This window comes from Gopherus evgoodei, chromosome 11 (assembly GCF_007399415.2).
Source record: "Gopherus evgoodei ecotype Sinaloan lineage chromosome 11, rGopEvg1_v1.p, whole genome shotgun sequence".
NCBI lineage: Eukaryota > Metazoa > Chordata > Testudines > Testudinidae > Gopherus > Gopherus evgoodei.
The window spans coordinates 12,807,611-12,824,985 of NC_044332.1; the positions used below are offsets into that span (position 1 = coordinate 12,807,611).

The 17,375-nt window shown below is 43.9% G+C and overlaps 1 protein-coding gene across 1 annotated transcript in view; it reads right to left on the minus strand.

The window, feature by feature from the left end:
• SPAG16 (sperm associated antigen 16) overlaps positions 1–17,375 on the minus strand; it is an 844,823-nt gene that overhangs the window by 328,936 nt on the left and 498,512 nt on the right.

Genomic DNA, 17,375 nt, shown 5'->3' on the forward strand with positions numbered 1-17,375 from the left:
ACCTAAGGCTAGGGGGTGCCCCTCTAGTCTATAGAAATCTGATTACCCTCTAAAGCACTTTCCATCCTGATTTTACAGAGATAATTTTTACCTTTTCTTTCTTTAATTAAAAGCTTTCTTTTTAAGAACCTGATAGATTTTCCTTGTTTTAAGATCCAAGGAGATTGGATCTGGATTCACCAGAGATTGGGGGGGGGGGAAAGGAGGGGGATGGTAATTTTTTTCCTTGTTTTAAGATCCAAGGAGTTTGGATCTCTGTTCACCAGGGAATTGGTGAAGTCCCTCAAGGCAACCCAGGGAGGAGACGAAGTTTTGGGGGAACAGAGAGTGCCCCAGACACTGGAATTCTGCGTGGTGGCAGTGTAAACGAGATCTAAGCTAGTAATTAGGCTTAGAAATGTTCATGCAGGTCCCCACATCTGTACCCTAAAGTTCAGGGTGGGGAAAGAAACCTTGACACCCCCTTTGCCCCTAACTCCTGAACCCTCTCCCTATCTGTACATCACACCCCCCCACCAATGTTCCTCCACTGGTAGGGTTGCCAAGTGTCTGGTTTTTGCTCAGAATGCCTGGTCGAAAAGGGAGCCTGGCAGCTCTGGTCAGCACTACTGACTGGGCTGTTAGAAGTCCAGTTGGCTCCCTGCCTGCTTTGGCTCCACTGGCTCATGGAAGCAGTGGCATGCCCCTCCTCCAGCACCTATGTGTAGGGGCAGCCAGGAGGTGCCACACAATGCTCCCACCCCAAGTGCTGGCTCTGCAGTTCCCAGCCAATGGGAGCTGCGTGGGAGGTGGCTGTGGATGGGGCAGCACGAAGAGCTGCCTGGCTGCACCTCCATGTAGGAGCCAGAGGAGGGGCATCTCGCTGCTTCTGGGAGCTGCCTGAGGTAAGTGCAACCTGGAGCCTACACTCTCCCCTCCCCCATGCCCCAACCCCCCTGCTCCAGCCCTCCAAACCCCTTGGTCCCAGCCCGAAGCACCCTCCTACACTCCAAACCCCTCATCCTCAGCCCCAGTCAGAGTCCTCATAGACATCCCACACCCCAGCCCCTGGCCTCACCCTGGTGCCCACACTCCCAGTCAGAGCCCTCACTCCCTCCCACACACCAACCCCGTGAGCCAGCCTGGTGGAAATGAGCAAGTGAGTGATGGTGGGGAGAGTGAGTGACAGAGGAAGGGGGGAAATGGAGTGAGCAGAGGGTGTGGCCTTGGAGAAGGGGCGGGGCCTCAGAGGGGTGGCGGAGCAAGGGTTTTCAGTTTTGTGTGAGTATAAAGTTGGCAACCCTATCTGCTGGGAGGAAGCAGGAAGGAATCTGGGTGCCTCCCCTTCCAGTTTCTGACTCTGCACCAGCAGTACGCACCTCTGCACTGCAGCATGACACCACCTTGACTATAGTGCCCCTGGGCGGTCCCCTGGTGGCCCACCCCTAAGGCCATCCCAGATTGCCTGAGAGGAGGGAACAGAGCCACCACCATTCCTCCCTGCCCCTGTTCTGTCCCTTAAGAGGAGCAAGGAATGAGTCTCAGTCCTCCCTGGGCACAGGAATTGCTATTATGAATGCCCCCCTGGCAGTAGGAAATGGGGAGGGTTCTTACTGACCCTTAGCTAGATGTGCATTGGCCACACACAATATGGCCCTTACTTGTTATCATAATTCTCCCTTTTCTTTCAGCCCCTTGCTCTCTGACCCTGGTGTCCCTAGCAGTACTTTGCACTTTCAGCAGTGGTTGGCAGCAAGAGGCTTTTCCATAGCAAAACCTGAGTGTCTAAGGGTACGTCTACACTACGGGATTATTCCGATTTTACATAAACTGGTTTTATAAAACAGATATTATAAAGTCGAGTGCACACGGCCACACTAAGCACATTAATTTGGCGGTGTACGTCCATGGTCCGAGGCTAGCGTCGATTTCCGGAGCATTGCACTGTGGGTAGCTATTCTGTAGCTATCCCACAGTTCCCGCAGTCTCCCCCACCCCTTAGAATTCTGGGTTGAGAGCCCAGTGGCTGATGGGGCAAAAATCATTGTCACAGGTGGTTCTGGGTAAATGTCGTCAGTCATTCCTTCCTCCGGGAAAGCAACGGCAGACAATCATTTCGCGCCCTTTTTCCCTGGATTGCCCTGGCAGATGCCATAGCACGGCAACCATGGAGCCCGTTCAGCTTTTTTTTTTTTTTTTACAGTCATCATATGTGTACTGGATGCCGCGGACAGAGGCGATACTGAAGCGCTACACAGCATCATTCATTTGCTTTTGCATGATAGCAGAGACTGTTACCAGTCGTTCTGTACCGTCTGCTGCCAGTGTAATTTGGCAATGAGATGACGGTTATCTGTCCGTCTGTGCTGTCTGCTGCTATCATGGGTGCCCATGGCTGAGATCGGCCGGGGGCGCAAAAGCAAAACTTGGAACGACTCCCCGAGTCAATCCCTCTTTTATGGTTTCTAAAAATAGTAAGTCCTGCCTAGAATTTGGGCAAGTGTGCTAGAGAACCAGTGTATCAGAGAGCACACTGCTCCGTGTCAGATCCCGCAGAAATGATGAGTTACATGCCATTCACGGAGGGACCCCTGCAACAACCCCACCTGTTGCTTCCCTCGCCCCTCAACCTTCCTGGGCTACCGTGGCAGTGTCCCCCCCCGTATTTGTGTCATGAAGTTATAAAGAATGCAGGAATAAGAAACAGTGACTTGTTAGTGAGATAAAATGAGGGGGAGGCAGCCTCCCGGTGCTGTGACAGTCCAGGCAGGACATTAAGCGGTGCGGGGGAGAGGAGCCCAGCATGCTGCTGCTATGATAGTCCAGGCAGGACAGAATCTTTTCTTTACACACGAAAGGGAGGGGGCTGATGGAGCTCAGCCCCCAGCGGCTATGATGAAGACGGTTACCAGCCGTTCTGTCTCATCTATTGGGAATGACCAGGAATCATTCCTATTTTTACCCAGGCGCCCCTGAGGCCAGCCAGGGGTATTCAGCAATCAAGCATGTACCGTCTGCCACCAGGGAGGGGAGAGGAGTGGCTACTGCTCTTCACTGCTGCAGCATCGCATCTACCAGCAGCATTCAGTAGACATAGGGTGACACTGAAAGAAGTCAAGAAACAATTTCTTTCTCTTTTCTTTCACATTGGGGGGGGGGGGGTGGAGTAAATTGACGATCTATTCCCTGAACCATGCCAGACAATGTGTTTGAACCTACAGGCACTGGGAGCTCAGCCAAGAATGCAAATACTTTTTGGAGACTGCTGGGGACTGTGGGATAGCTGGAGTCCTCAGTACCTCCCCCCCATGAGCGTCCATTTGAGTCTCTGGCTTCCCGTTACGCTTGTCACACAGCACTCTGTAGCCTGTAGATTTTTTTTTTCAAACGCTTTGGCATTTCGTCTTCTGTAACAGAGCTCTGATAGAACAGATCTGTTTCCCCATACAGCAATCAGATCCAGTATCTCCCGTACGGTCCATGCTGGAGCTCTTTTTGGATTTGGGACTGCATTGCAACCCGTGCTGATCAGAGCTCCATGTTGGGCAAACAGGAAATGAAATTCAAAATTTCACAGGGCTTTTCCTGTTCACCTGGCCACTGCATCCGAGTTGAGATCGCTGTCCAGAACGGTCACAGTGGTGCACTGTGGGATACCGCCCGGAGGCCAATACTGTCGATTTGCAGCCACACTAACCCTAATCCAATATGGTAATACCAATTTTAGCGCTACTCCTCTCGTTGGGGAGGAGTACAGAAACCGATTTAAAGAGCCCTTTATATCGATATAAAGGGCCTTGTAGTGTGGATGAGTACAGCGTTAAATCGGTTTAACGCTGCTAAAATCAGTTTAAACGCGTAGTGTAGACCAGGCCTAAGAGTTACTGAGACTAGGTCAGAGAGCTACTTAAATCCTCAGCCTCTTCCATCCTCCACAGGAATAAACATTTTGAAGAGTCACCTTTTGACCTGAGGAGGGTGACATTAAAAAAAATATGGCACTAATTTAGGCATGATTTTTGACCTGGTCGATGCTAAGTGGAGCCTCTCAAAGCATCATATTCTATTGTCTAGACAGAACCCAATAATATTCTCTAAGACACAATTTTTACACGCCTCTGCTTGTCTCCATATCAACAGAATTTTCCAAGACCTCTAAAACAGCATGCCAAGGTCTTCTCTGAAACGAACAAGACCATCAAATACTGATGAATGCTGTTTTGTTTAACCACAGCTAAGAAACATTACTTTATAATGGCATTTAGCACATCCTGGAGTCATGATTCTGACAGTGTCTACTTGACCTGCAAACCTTCCTAGCTTCAGAGAATACTCTTAATGCAAATGATACTCTACACTTAACGAGACGAGGTGAGTGAGGTAATATTTTATTGGTCCAACAAAAGATATTACCTCCCCTACCTTGTCTCTCTAGTATCCTGGGACTAATACAGCCTCAACAGCACTGCATGCCCTAAGATTAAGTCCATCTATGAAACAAGAGAAAATATATAATAGCAGGATAAATCATCAGTTGCTTGCTGTATTTGCCAATGAAACATGCAAAGACTGATATTAGAAATTACTGAAATGTTAGGGAGGCCCATATTTGCTGTCAGCATAGCTTTTAAAATAATATTGACACCATGACTAAAGAACCCTAGTCACAATTTGTCATCAAATCACTTTGTTTTTGTTTCACTACCCATTGTAGTTATGCTCATTATTAAGGAAAAAAATAGTTACTACATGCAACCAAATAAAAAACAGCCTTCATATTTTTGGAATCAGATTGATAGAGTGTTTGACTCTGTGTGTGCCCAGTAGCTGTTTCTCACCAAACACTGACGTATGAGGACATTATCGCTGCCCAGAAGTTTGATTTAGATGGATGTGGTTGCATATATCAGTATTAGATCCCTCCTAGCTGGTACAATCTACGGGGAGTCTACGGTTTGAGACAAGGGGAATGGAGGGGTGAGCACTGATCTCCGTTTCTAATCCACCTTGATAATCAAACCAGTAGAATCCTTTGCCCTCAAAAATTTGACAACGGTTAAGCCACACCCTATCATGCTGACCAATATTGTTTCATTATTTCCTTGTAATCCCCATCCATCCGTCTGTATCCATCTGTTTGCTCTTGCCTTATATTTAGATTGTAAGCTCTTTAGGGCAGGACTGTCTTTTTTGTTCTCTATTTGTACAGTGCCTAGCACAATGCGCTTCTGGCCCATGATTAGGACTGCGAGGCACTATGCTGACACAAAAAATAATAATTTCCAGGTGGTATTGATAATCCTTGGCCCTTCTTCCACCAACTCAGCTTTCCTTTTCAATTTTTCTGTGGCTGACTATGGGAAATGATCTTAGAGCAATTTTATATTTAAAATTGCTCTAAGTTGCAATAAATTAATGTCTACCTTCACATGTCCTCCACTCTTTGCTACTGATTTTATGCTTCCTCTTTTCTTTTCTTTTTCTCTCATTCTTCTTCCCTTCTAATATCTCTGATATCCTGTGCTTTAAGAAGAAAACTCACTTTGACTATATTGTTTAATCACTTCTTTCCACCCTTGACCCTGATATCACAACAATGACCAACAACTCCTTTGCCACTTTTATCTTCCCTAACATTTGTGGCCACTCATTTCTTCTTAGGGTGACCAGATGTCCTGATTTTAGGGTCTTTTTTGTATCACAGAATATCAGGGTTAGAAGAGACCTCAGGACGTCACCTAGTCCAAACTGCTGCTCAAAGCAGGACCAATCCCTAACTAAATCCCCAAATGGCCCCCTCAAGGATTGAACTCACAACCCTGGGTTTAGCAGGCCAATGCTCAAAACACTGAGCTATCCCTCCCCTGTATTACCCCTCATTCCCCTGTCCCAATTTTTCACATTTACTGTCTGGTCACCCTATTTCTTCTTAACAACCCTCTCTCTCTTTCAGCTTTCCTTGTAAATTCCCAGGGTAGTTATCAATAGAGTTAGCTACGATTTAATAGATTTAGACCATGAAAAAAGCATATATTTAAAACACAGGTTCTCAGATTAATGAAGGTGATTCCACACATCAAGTAGGCTCAGTTTTAAATCTTTTCACTCTTGGCTAATTTTCATTATTGGCCATGGTTACACAGCCTCAGCAAAGTTTTGTCTCCTTCATACAAACTGTTAGTCCTTCTTGTGTTGGGCATTTCTCCCAAATGTCCTCTTCCAACTTTCTGCTTTCCTACCACTTGTCCAAAATTATGTATTAATGCCTCCAATTGATCTTGGGGGGACCATTTAGACCAGATTACACATAAACATAGAACTTTGGGCCATAAGACTGGCTCACTCATCTTTTAAAGAGAGAGGCTATACAGGTCCTCACACAGATGACATTATAGCTACGCACTCCAACAACTGCCCAGGGGGCAGATGATCACCCCTTCCTTTGACAAGAAGATAGCCATGATTTTTTTCACCACTTATTATAAAAAGAAGAATTAGAATTCTCTTGTGAACGCTCAAACTGAAGAACTCAGAGGTAGCCTCAGAAAAAAGTTAGTGATAAATCTTGCCAAATAAGCTCTCACAAAATCAAATTAATTGTCTTGCCAGAAAATATGATTTTGCACAAGAGTAGATAGAGAGTTTTTGTTTTATTTTAATCTGTTAGACACATTGCTATTTAAGTGGTATCAGGGTTTCCTATTGCCTTTCCTTATTTTGCTCTTTTGTCTCATGTCCTAAAGGAAATAAATTGCCCATATCATCTTAAAAGCCCCAGTTTGGACATGTCACATACAGAACTCTGATTCTGAATTTAACAAACCAGTCATTCATGAATTACCATTTTCTTCAGACTTCAGGCTCAGTAGGAAGGAAGCTCAGTTTTTATACTCAAACACAAAGTCGCTTCATCTAGCAGGCTACCTATCTGGCCCATAGTTAGTGAGAAACTTGGATGTTCTGAGGTGCTGAAAAGAAAAACATTCAGTGCTAAAATGATTGTTAAACATTTATAACACAGTAATGCCTACTGAGTCTACCAGCTTAGGTGCTGTACAGACAAACAGAAAATGACAGTTCTTGATTCAGAAAGCTTACGAAGCCTTTCACCTGGTAGTGCTCGGCAGGACCGGCTCTAGCAATTTCGCCGCCTCAAACACGGTGGTACATCACGGGCGGGGCACTGTCACTCGCCGGTCCCGCGGCTCCAGTGGACTTCCCACAGGCATTTCTGTGGAGGGTCCGATGGTCCCGCGGCTCCGGTGGAGCTGCCCTAGGCGTGTCTGCGGGAGGTCCACCGGAGCCGCGGGACCAGGGGACCGTCCGCAGCCACGCCTACGGCGGGTCCACCAGAGCTGCCTGCAGCCCTCCCAGCAACCGGCAGAGCGCCCCCTGTGGCGTGCCGCCCCAAGCACGCGCTTGGCGCGCTGTGGCCTGGAGCCGGCCCTGGCGCTCGGGAAGGCATGGTTATGAAATACTTGTGGTGTGTTCTTGCCATAATAAATGTGCAATATAATAATTTTGATTTTAGCTTATCTCAATAATTGTTAGTATGTACATTCTTATGAATACTAAATGGCTTGACAAATACATTTGTGAATTATTCAAGTTCAGTGAGAAAATAGGGCCTTCTTATATATAAGATGTTTCTCTTTATATGCTATTGTCTACATTGCCGAATACATTGTTAGTGCTCATCATATAACATTAATAATATTGATATTATTTGTTTACAATTAATAAATGCGATGTTGGGAGAGTAGAAATAATAACTAAGATGATATTGGCAATTCTTCTGTCCTAGATCAACAGAATATTACCAGTTCATAAGCACACAATTTGCAGCACAAGGGTTTGAGAATGAATCAAAATTACTACTTATAGATGCTTTTAGATTCAGAGGATCTGAACTAAAAAGTTCATGTTGTTTCACAGGCTCAATCCCTGTTTTACATGAGAAAGTTTCCAAAAAATGTTCCGAAAAGAAGGTACTCTATTAATGTTCAATACTATATTAATGTCATTGAACATTATGCTAGCATATGTGGAGAGCAAATAATATAGCATTAAGACACTCAACGGTGAGTTTTATTAGTCCATTAACATACACCTCAGGTACATTGTGTGGTTTGGTGTTTTAACCACCCAAAGCTAGTATTAACAGACCAATAAAATATAATACACGCCCTGAAGTATTTTAGTGCTATTATAATATGGTTCTTTAAGCTGTGTTTTAAAACAGTTTTTAAAGCAAAAAGGATAAGTTAAACTAGTACAGTGATATTCCTCTACTATTTTTGAATACAATTATATGTAAATGATTTTTGCCTAACCTTAAAGCTTCCGTCCTCCTCCTCCTCCTCGTCTACATGTTTTGGGAACACTAGAGCCTCTTCCTGAGCAGTTTATGACCCATCAGTCCCTTTCTGCTTTCACTTCATACTGCTGAAGCTCAGTTGAGAGATGTTCAATGCATTAGGTTGGGCAAAGTCCGACTTCTCATAGAGCTTTACCACACAACCTTTATATCTTGCAATAAAATGTGAGAGAGCAAATTGGCTTTAGAACTGTAAAGTGCTGTTAAAAGTGTAGGAGGGCACTGGGGAGAATTTTAAAGCAGCCCCTTTCCCCACCATGAACCCCACGCTGCTCATAAACACTGCCGACTGTCAAACAACTTTCAGTTTTAAGTACAGTGACTGATGGATGTCTGCACTGCAATCATGGGGTGTAACTGCAGCTTCTGTAGATATCTCTGAGCTAGCTTTCATCTAGCTAACTTGGGCATAGGAGTAGCAAAGCTATGGCAGTACAGGCTTCATCGTGGGCTAACCACTCGAATAATTACCCAGGGTTCCAGGCAGTCTTGCACAGCCACGCTGAAGCCAATACTGCAGCAGCTTCACTGATCTGTTACCCAAGCTAACTTGGGTGTGTCTATATGAGTGGCAATCACACTCCTAATTGCAGTGTAGACATACATAAGTTACTCCAAAGGGGCTGTAGGTAGATGGAAATTATGCATCCCTGCACCAGTCTGGGCTTCTGTGCCACTGGGAAGAATCTCACCCTTAGGGAGAGCAGACACTGATGGAATGCCTCATGCTCTCTTTTGGTTTCCACCAGGGATAAAAGGAGAGCATCCCTAAGTTTTAAGGAGCCTCCCTGGTTGAAGCTAAAGTGATAGAATGAATTAGCACATTCTCGGTCACCCTGATTGTGCCCTGTGGAAGTGGTGCTGACTCCCTAGGATCTCACAGATAGAGAAGAGGCTGCAGATTCCCCCCCCACCCCCATCATCGGGGTCTCTACCAGAGTAGATCATGTGGTTATTCTGGGTCAGTTTCTAAACAGCTAAATCTAGAGCTGAATGTACACTAACTTATAACCCAATTGTACCCATTTCTCACTGAAGCAGTCTAGGTGAAGAGCGTGAAGCTGAAGAGGGGTGTCCTGGGGAGGATTTAGGCAGAGTGCTTCAGAGAATGCTAGAGGACTATATGACGTTCCTTGCATGTGCTAGTTAAAGGTGCAGCATGAATTCCCTCAGCTCATTCGGGAGGGGACATCCAATGTCATCGGATGTGATTTCTAATGTCAGCATTCTGCATGAGACCTCTGTGGATGGCTGTGGAGGGAGGTGCGCCTTCTCTCATCGCCCCTTGCGTACTCACACAGGATGAGCCAACAGTTAGCCCTAAGTGATTTAAATAAAAACTGAATCCTGAAAGAAGCTCTTTTACCTTCAAAGTGCTGCTCAGCCAGAAGAAGGCAGAGTGATTCCTTTTGAAGTCTGACCACTTGTCACCTGAACTTCAAAAACAAAGCACCTCCTCCCTTCCAGCAACAGTGCTCTGCAGATAATTGGACATGTCTGAAGTTTTCCTTTCTTTTTTTTTTTTTTTTAAAAGCTCAAGGCCAAATTCTACTCTCAGGTTTGCACAGGGGATCACAACACAAACACTCCATTCTCCCTATATGTATTGTCCTAAGAGTTCCATGTACATAGTGAGATCACAATCAGTATCAAGATCCTCAGAGCCGATCCAGAAGCAGAACCTGGGCACTATGTCTGTAGTAGTATGAGATCCAGCCACAGTGCCCTCCCACTTAGCAACTGTATTCAAGAGCACTTCCTGGTGTGGGGAGGGAAAGGCTGGGTCTACGCAAATGTTTATCTTGTCAAGGCACACATCACCCTTGTACTGATCCATAGAGTATCTGAATCTGCTATAGCCCCCACCTATGAAGTCCGGCTATTTAGCTCAAGCTATAGTAATTCATGGTTTTAGTTCTGGAAGCCTCTGGTTCAATCCCTGGTTTGTCAGTCAGTATAGCTGTTGTCATATATGACACCTACTGTGTACACGAAATAATGTGGTGATCAAAATAGGTTTGTCATTATACCTCTCTTTCCAGGGGAATTATTTTAAATATGATATTGTTAACTGAATAAGCATTTCACTGATAATCAGAATACAGCTTCAGTCAAGCTGGCTTCAAAGTCATATGGTAGTTTGATTTAGATTAGTACTGGAAAGAAAATTCAGTTCAATCTTGCATCCACGTTTTAGTCAATAAGTAGAGGTGGGTGAAAATTTTTGGTCAAAACATTTTTTCATCAAAACTTGCAGATTCAGGTCAATGAAAACTTTTTCCAAATTCCTGAATTTTGCCAGCTGAAAGAAATTATGAAAAAATTGAAACATTTCATTCAATCCAAAACAACGTTGTTTCTTCTTCTCCCTCCTCTCCTTTTTTTTTTTTTTTTGGTTGGGTCAGTGAAAAAAAAATATGTTTTTCTTTGTTTGTTTCTTGTCAACTTGGAATGATATTTTCCCCACACTGCTCTACCAATAAGCTATGTTCTTTTCTTTCACTTGTGTAGAGACTGTTCCATTTCTTTCCCTTTCCAGATATTTAAAACTGGTGAAAAGCTGAACCAGAGGACTGTGCAACTTCTCTTTGTGAAAAACAATTTAAAGGTCAGAACAGATTATGTTCAAGGTTATATTGGCTGTAAGTTGAAAGGCAGCAATTTCCAAGATTTCTGTAGGGAATAATACAAAGCAAGCATTCTCTGTGTCTGCCATAAAATAGCAAATTGCCATAGGAACTCAGCAATATGGTTATTAAATATTTTTAAGCCCCACAATTTTTTCCCATAGTATTCTGGTCCTGAATGGGATTTTAGGTGAATACAAAGGAAAGTGTTCTATTAATTTCAATTACAGTTCAGAGCTTGCATGGCCTTGCTGAGACACCAGATGAAGCTTTAATTGCATCAGGCCCTTAGGACGAATTCTCTACAACTCCTAAATTTCATACTGGATTTTTAGGCTTTGTTCTGAAAGGCTTTTGTAAAAGAATCTCTACTATACTGTACCAGGCAACTAATGGCCAACCATAAATTGTGGTTAATAGAAAAATCCTTATGCTCAGCCCTAAAATGAAATTTTGTAGAAAAAAATACAAAACTTCAGAAAAGAATTAAACAAGCCAATGACACACTGACATACCGAAAAAATACAATAGCAATAGACCAAAGGCTTTTAAAAAAAAATGTTTGTAGTTTTCCTAGTACAAGTGTGTAAAGATCTAGAGGAAGAGGTTACTCACCTTGTGCAATAACTGTGGTTCTTTAAGAGGCATATTCCTATGAGTGTTCCCCTTCAAGTATGCAGGCACCTCTAGAGCCCTTGATCGAAGATTTTCCATTAGCAGTGTCCTTTTGGCCTGCACATGGCTCAGTATGCCTCCTTGTGCTGGAAACCGAGGTTATTATATAGGGATGCATGGGCAAATCACCCTTAGCTTCTTCTCCACCTGAACATCCCATAGAAAACAGTCTAAAGCAGAGGGGAAGGAGACTGGTAGTGGAGCACCGGTAGGGAGACACATCTCTAAGAACCGCAGTTACTACGCAAGGTAACTTCTTTTTCTTCAGGTAGCATCCCCATTGGTTCTGCTCTTCAGGTAACTTCCAAGCAGGATCCCCAGAGGGAAGAGTGGGCTTCAGAGCTGAGTCTAGAACTGAAGATAGTACTGCAAACTCAAGTGCTGCATCAGATCTGGTGGCATGGATCAAAGCGTAATGTTTAGAAAATGTATATACTGAAGCCTATGTGGTGCCCCTACATATCTCAGATACTGGCAAGTTCTTAAGTAATGCTATGGATGTGGTTAGGATCTGGTAGAACATGTATCACCCTTTGGGGAAGGGGGGAGGATGAATGCCTGCTGCATTGTAACACATGATAATACACCCAGATATCCGCCTCAGTAGTCTCTGAGAAAAGACTATGGACCCCTTGGATCTACCTGTAATGGAAATGACCATTCTTGGTGACTTCTGAAATTCTGTTTGGTTCTACCTGTTTAACATTTAAGACATGGAAACAGATCTCTTGCAGAGAGTGACGCAGTTTTGGGAAGAAAAACACTAGTAGATGAATGGACTGGTTAAGATGAAATTCTGATAGTACCTTAGGTAAGAATTTGAGGTGTCGGCATAAAGAAACCTTATTCTTGAAGAACACAATAAAGGAGGGATATGCCATCAAGGTCCCCAATTTCCCCAAACCTATGGGCCAATATGATAGCTACTTAAAAAAATAGGCAGTCTTCACAGACAGTGGAGCAGAGAGCAGGTTTCCATTGATATGAATGGAGGTCTCATGAGGTATTTAAGTACCAAACTGAGGTTCCAAGTGATAGTGGGATCCCTAACCTGGCAGCAGAGATATCGCAAACCATTAATGAACCTTAATGACACAGGGTGAGGAAATATGGAGAACGCTTCTGCTGGAGGATGAAAGGCTGATATTGTAGCCAAGTGGATTTTTATCAAACTAACTGATAACCCTGATTTATTTTGATCTAACAGGTAATGTGCGATGACTAAGAGTGACACAGATACAGGCACCAGACAGTGGCAATGACACCAATGGACGAATCTCTTCTATTTCTGCAGGTAAGTAATTTGTGTTGACTCATTTCTACTGAAGCTTGAAGTCTCCAAAGTCTTTCCTTTCTTAGGGAAACTTTCCACCGAGGTTGAAGGAGAGCTGGATCTATCTGGAGACAGAGATACAGCAGGGGGTCTCCTGATCAGACTCAGAAGTTGGTTGAAAGGAGCATTCCATCATAAAGAATCACAGTTTAATCTCCCTATTCTTCCTTCCTCAGGATTTGAGGGCCAGGCAGAAGTTGCCCTTCTGGGAGATGCGGGATTCCCCCCAGCAATGGACACACTTAGGGCTGGTCTACAGTAAAGCTGTAAGTCGACCTAAGTTATGCTACTTCAGTTATGTAACTGAAGTCAACATAACTTAGATCAATTTACACAGGTGTCTAAACTGTGCTATGTCAACAGGAGACACTCTCCCTCTAACTTGCCTTCCACTTCTCAGGAAGGTAGAGTACAGATGTCGAGGGGAGAGCACTCTGCCATCAACTTAGCTTGTCTTCACCAGACCCGCTAAATCAACAGCACTACATGAATCACAGCAGTGCCAATTCAGCCAAAAGTATAGACAAGCCCCGAGAGTGGCTGTTGTTCACAGGTGTAGCCCCTCAACAAGGAAGGCAGTGTTTAAAACATGGCGAGCCAGGCACCCCCTGCCAGGAGAATAAGGCTTCCCAAGGGGAAGGAGAGGAACAGAACAATCCTCTCACTACTTATCTTTAACTGACTATAACTATCACTAACAACTACAAATATTAACTAATCCTAAACAAACTACTACTACTCTAACCATCAGAGGAGTGAAGTTCTGGAACAACCTGCCAAGGGGAGTAGTGGGGGCTTCAAGAATAAGCTCGATAAGTTTATGGAGGGGATGGGATGGTGGGATAGCCTAATTTTGGCAATTAATTGGTCTTTGACTATTAGCAGTAAATATGCCCAATGGCCTGTTAGATGGGGTGGTTTCTTGAGTTACTACAGAGAATTCTTTCCTGGATGCTGGCTGGGTGAGTCCACATGCTCAGGGTTTAGCTGATCGCCATATTTGGAGTCAGGAAAGAATTTTCCTCTAGGGCAGATTGGCAGAGGCCCTGGGGGGGTTTCGCCTTCCTCTGCAGTGTGGAACACGGGTCACTTGCTGGAAGATTCTCTGCACCTTGAAGTCTTTTAAACAAATGATTTGAGGGCTTCAACGGCTCAGACATGGGTTTGATACAGAAGTGGGTGGGTGAGATTCTGTGGCCTGTGTTGTGCAGGAGGTCAGACAAGATGATCAATAATCATAGAATGTCAGGGTTGGAAGGGATCTCGGGAGGTCATCTAGTCCAACCCTCTGCTCAAAGCAGGACCAATTCCCAACTAAATCATCCCAGCCAGGGCTTTGTCAAGCCTGACCTTAAAAACCTCTCAGGAAGGAGATTCCACCACCTCCCTAGGTAATCCATTCCAGTGCTTCACCACTCTGAGTGAAAAAGTTTTTCCTAATATCCAACCTAAACCTCCCCCACTGCAACTTTAGACCATTACTCCTTGTTCTGTCATCGGGTACCACTGAGAACAGTCTAGATCCATCCTCTTTGGAACCCCCTTTCAGGTAGTTGAAAGCAGCTACCAAATCCCCCCTCATCCTTCTCTTCTGCAGACTAAACAATCACAGTTCCCTCAGCCTCTCCTCATAAGTCATGTGCTGCAGCCCCCTAATCATTTTTGTTGCTCTTCGCTGGACTCTTTCCAATTTTTCCACATCCTTCTTGTACTGTGGGGCCCAAAACAGGACACAGTACTCCAGATAAGGCCTCACCAAGGTTGAATAGAGGGGAATGATCACATCCCTCGATCTACTGGCCCCTACTTATATAGCCCAAAATGCCGTTAGCCTTCTTGGCAACAAGGGCACACTGACTCATATCCAGCTTCTGGTCCACTGTAATCCCTAGGTCCTTTTCTGCAGAACTGCTTCCTAGCCATTTGGTCCCTATTCTGTAACAGTAAATGGGATTCTTCCATCCTAAGTGCAGGACTCTCCTTGTTGAATTTCATCAGGTTTCTTTTGGCTCAGTCTTCTAATTTGTCTAGAGCCCTCTGTATCCTATCCCTACCCTCCAGCGTATCTACCACTGCTCCAAGTTTCGTGTCATCTGCAAACTTGTTGAGAGTGCAGTCCACGCCATCCTCCAGATCACTAATGAAGATATTGAACAAAACCGGCCCCAGGACCGACCCCTGGGGCACTCCACTTGAAACCGGCTGCCAACTAGACATGGAGCTGTTGATCACTACCTGTTGAGCCCGACGATCTAGCCAGCTTTCTATCCACCTTAATAGTCCAATCATCCAGCCCATACGTCTTTAACTTGCTAGCAAGTATACTGTGGGAGACCGTATCAAAAGCTTTGCTAAAGTCAAGGAATAACACATCCACTGCTTTCCCCTCATCCACAGACCCAGTTATCTCCCCATAGAAGGCAATTAGGTTAGTCAGGCATGACTTGCCCTTGGTGAATCCATGCTGACTATTCCTGATCACTTTCCACTCCTCTAAGTGCTTCAGAATTGATTCCTTGAAGACCTGCTCCATAATGGTCCTTTCTGACCTTAAAGTCTGTGATTCTAAAAACAGAATACAAGATAGTCGAGGCACGTTCAAAGCAAACACACTAAGATTCTGCTTCAGGCTGTGGCAGATGAGAAGGAACTGAGGGCAGTCTGTCCCCTCATCCTTATATAGTCTATTGTTGTGTAGCACAAGGAAGCACAGGGAATATGTAGGAACACTGCTAATGGAAAATCTCAGCTCAAGAGCCACATATGCACCTGAAATGGACACCCACACAGACACTACTTGAAGGAGAATGTTTATTCCTTCTATTTGTAGCAAAACTCTTGTCTTATGAAAAGGAAACCCAAGTTCTAACAGAATTGAGCCTTTAACAATGTAAAAGAGCTTTTAATATCTTATAAAGACAGATTATTATTCATTTGTATTATAGAGCCAGCCAGGTTAGGCTTCATTGTGCTAGGCATTGTATAATATTATTATAAGAGGCAGTGCCTTTACTGAAGACCTTAAAATCTTAATAGGCAAGACAGACAAAAAGTGTGAGAGAAAGTAGGTTTTATCCCCAAGTTACAGGTGGGGAACCAAAGCACAGAGCAATTAAATTACATGCCTAAAGTCACACAGGAAGTTAGTGGATAAATAGGTAATTGAACTCTGGTCTTTGAATCCCTGTTGAGTAGCCTTCCTATAGGAATATCCTTCCTCTCAACTCTCTCTGTGAATAAACCATTTTATTCATGCAAATAAAAATTAAACTAATGAATGTCTACATTTTAATCATGATACTCTGTACAAGAACTTTCCACTTGCATCTTGTTAATTTCACATCTGATGTGTAGAAGCCCTAAACTGAAAAAAAGACTGATTAAATGTGTTCTGTCCCATTATATTTATTTCATCCACTAACAGCAGGTGCATACTGTAGCAGCATTTCTTTTACTCTTTATATAGCATTCACCCAGAGTAAATTCATATTGCAAGTGAATAATAATGTACCTCGCTCATTTTAAATTGCAATAATTGAATGAGAAACAGGAAGCCTATTGAAAGGACTGTTTGCTGGTCAAAGACTAATGAGAATTTTTTTTTTAATCTGAGTCATCGGTGTCATGGTAACAATGCATTATCAAAATCTGATTAGTATGCCCAGCAGCCTTATAAGTGATAGCATGCTCTTCTAATTGTATTTTCTGTTCTGAGAGAGGAGTTTTATGGTCATAAGAGGTGAGAGGATGTCAGTGTTCTGCTGTTTATCTGTAAGTTTGAAATGGAATGTACTGCAGGCTCCTATGTTCAATACAACCTGAGCAGCCATTCACTGAAGGGAAAAAAAAAGTCTTCTGTGGTATTTACGAAAATGGAAGACCCAACTTCCCATTCTTCCTCCCTTCCCTTGCCGTCCCCCCCCCCATTTTATTATTTTTGCCTCCTATTTTTGAATTCACTCAAATATCAGAATCCTGTGGCACCTTATAGACTAACAGACGTTTTGGAGCATGAGCTTTCGTGGGTGAATACCCACTTCCTCAGATGCATGTGATGGAAGTGGGTATTCACCCACGAAAGCTCATGCTCCAAAACGTCTGTTAGTCTATAAGGTGCCACAGGATTCTTTGCTGCTTTTACAGATCCAGACTAACACGGCTACCCTCTGATACTCAAATATCAGAGCGATGCCACTTTGATACATAATACTGCTTCTAAATATTAGGAAGGCATTCTGAAGTAAAGGCACCATCTTTAAGGTCTGAACCTACATTACTTGTGCATCTGAAACTCCTAGTTAAGGCAAGGGGAATTTTGGGTACATAAGGAAATGTAGGATCAAGTCTGCAGCTTTCCATCTTACTCAATAATATCCCATTTCAG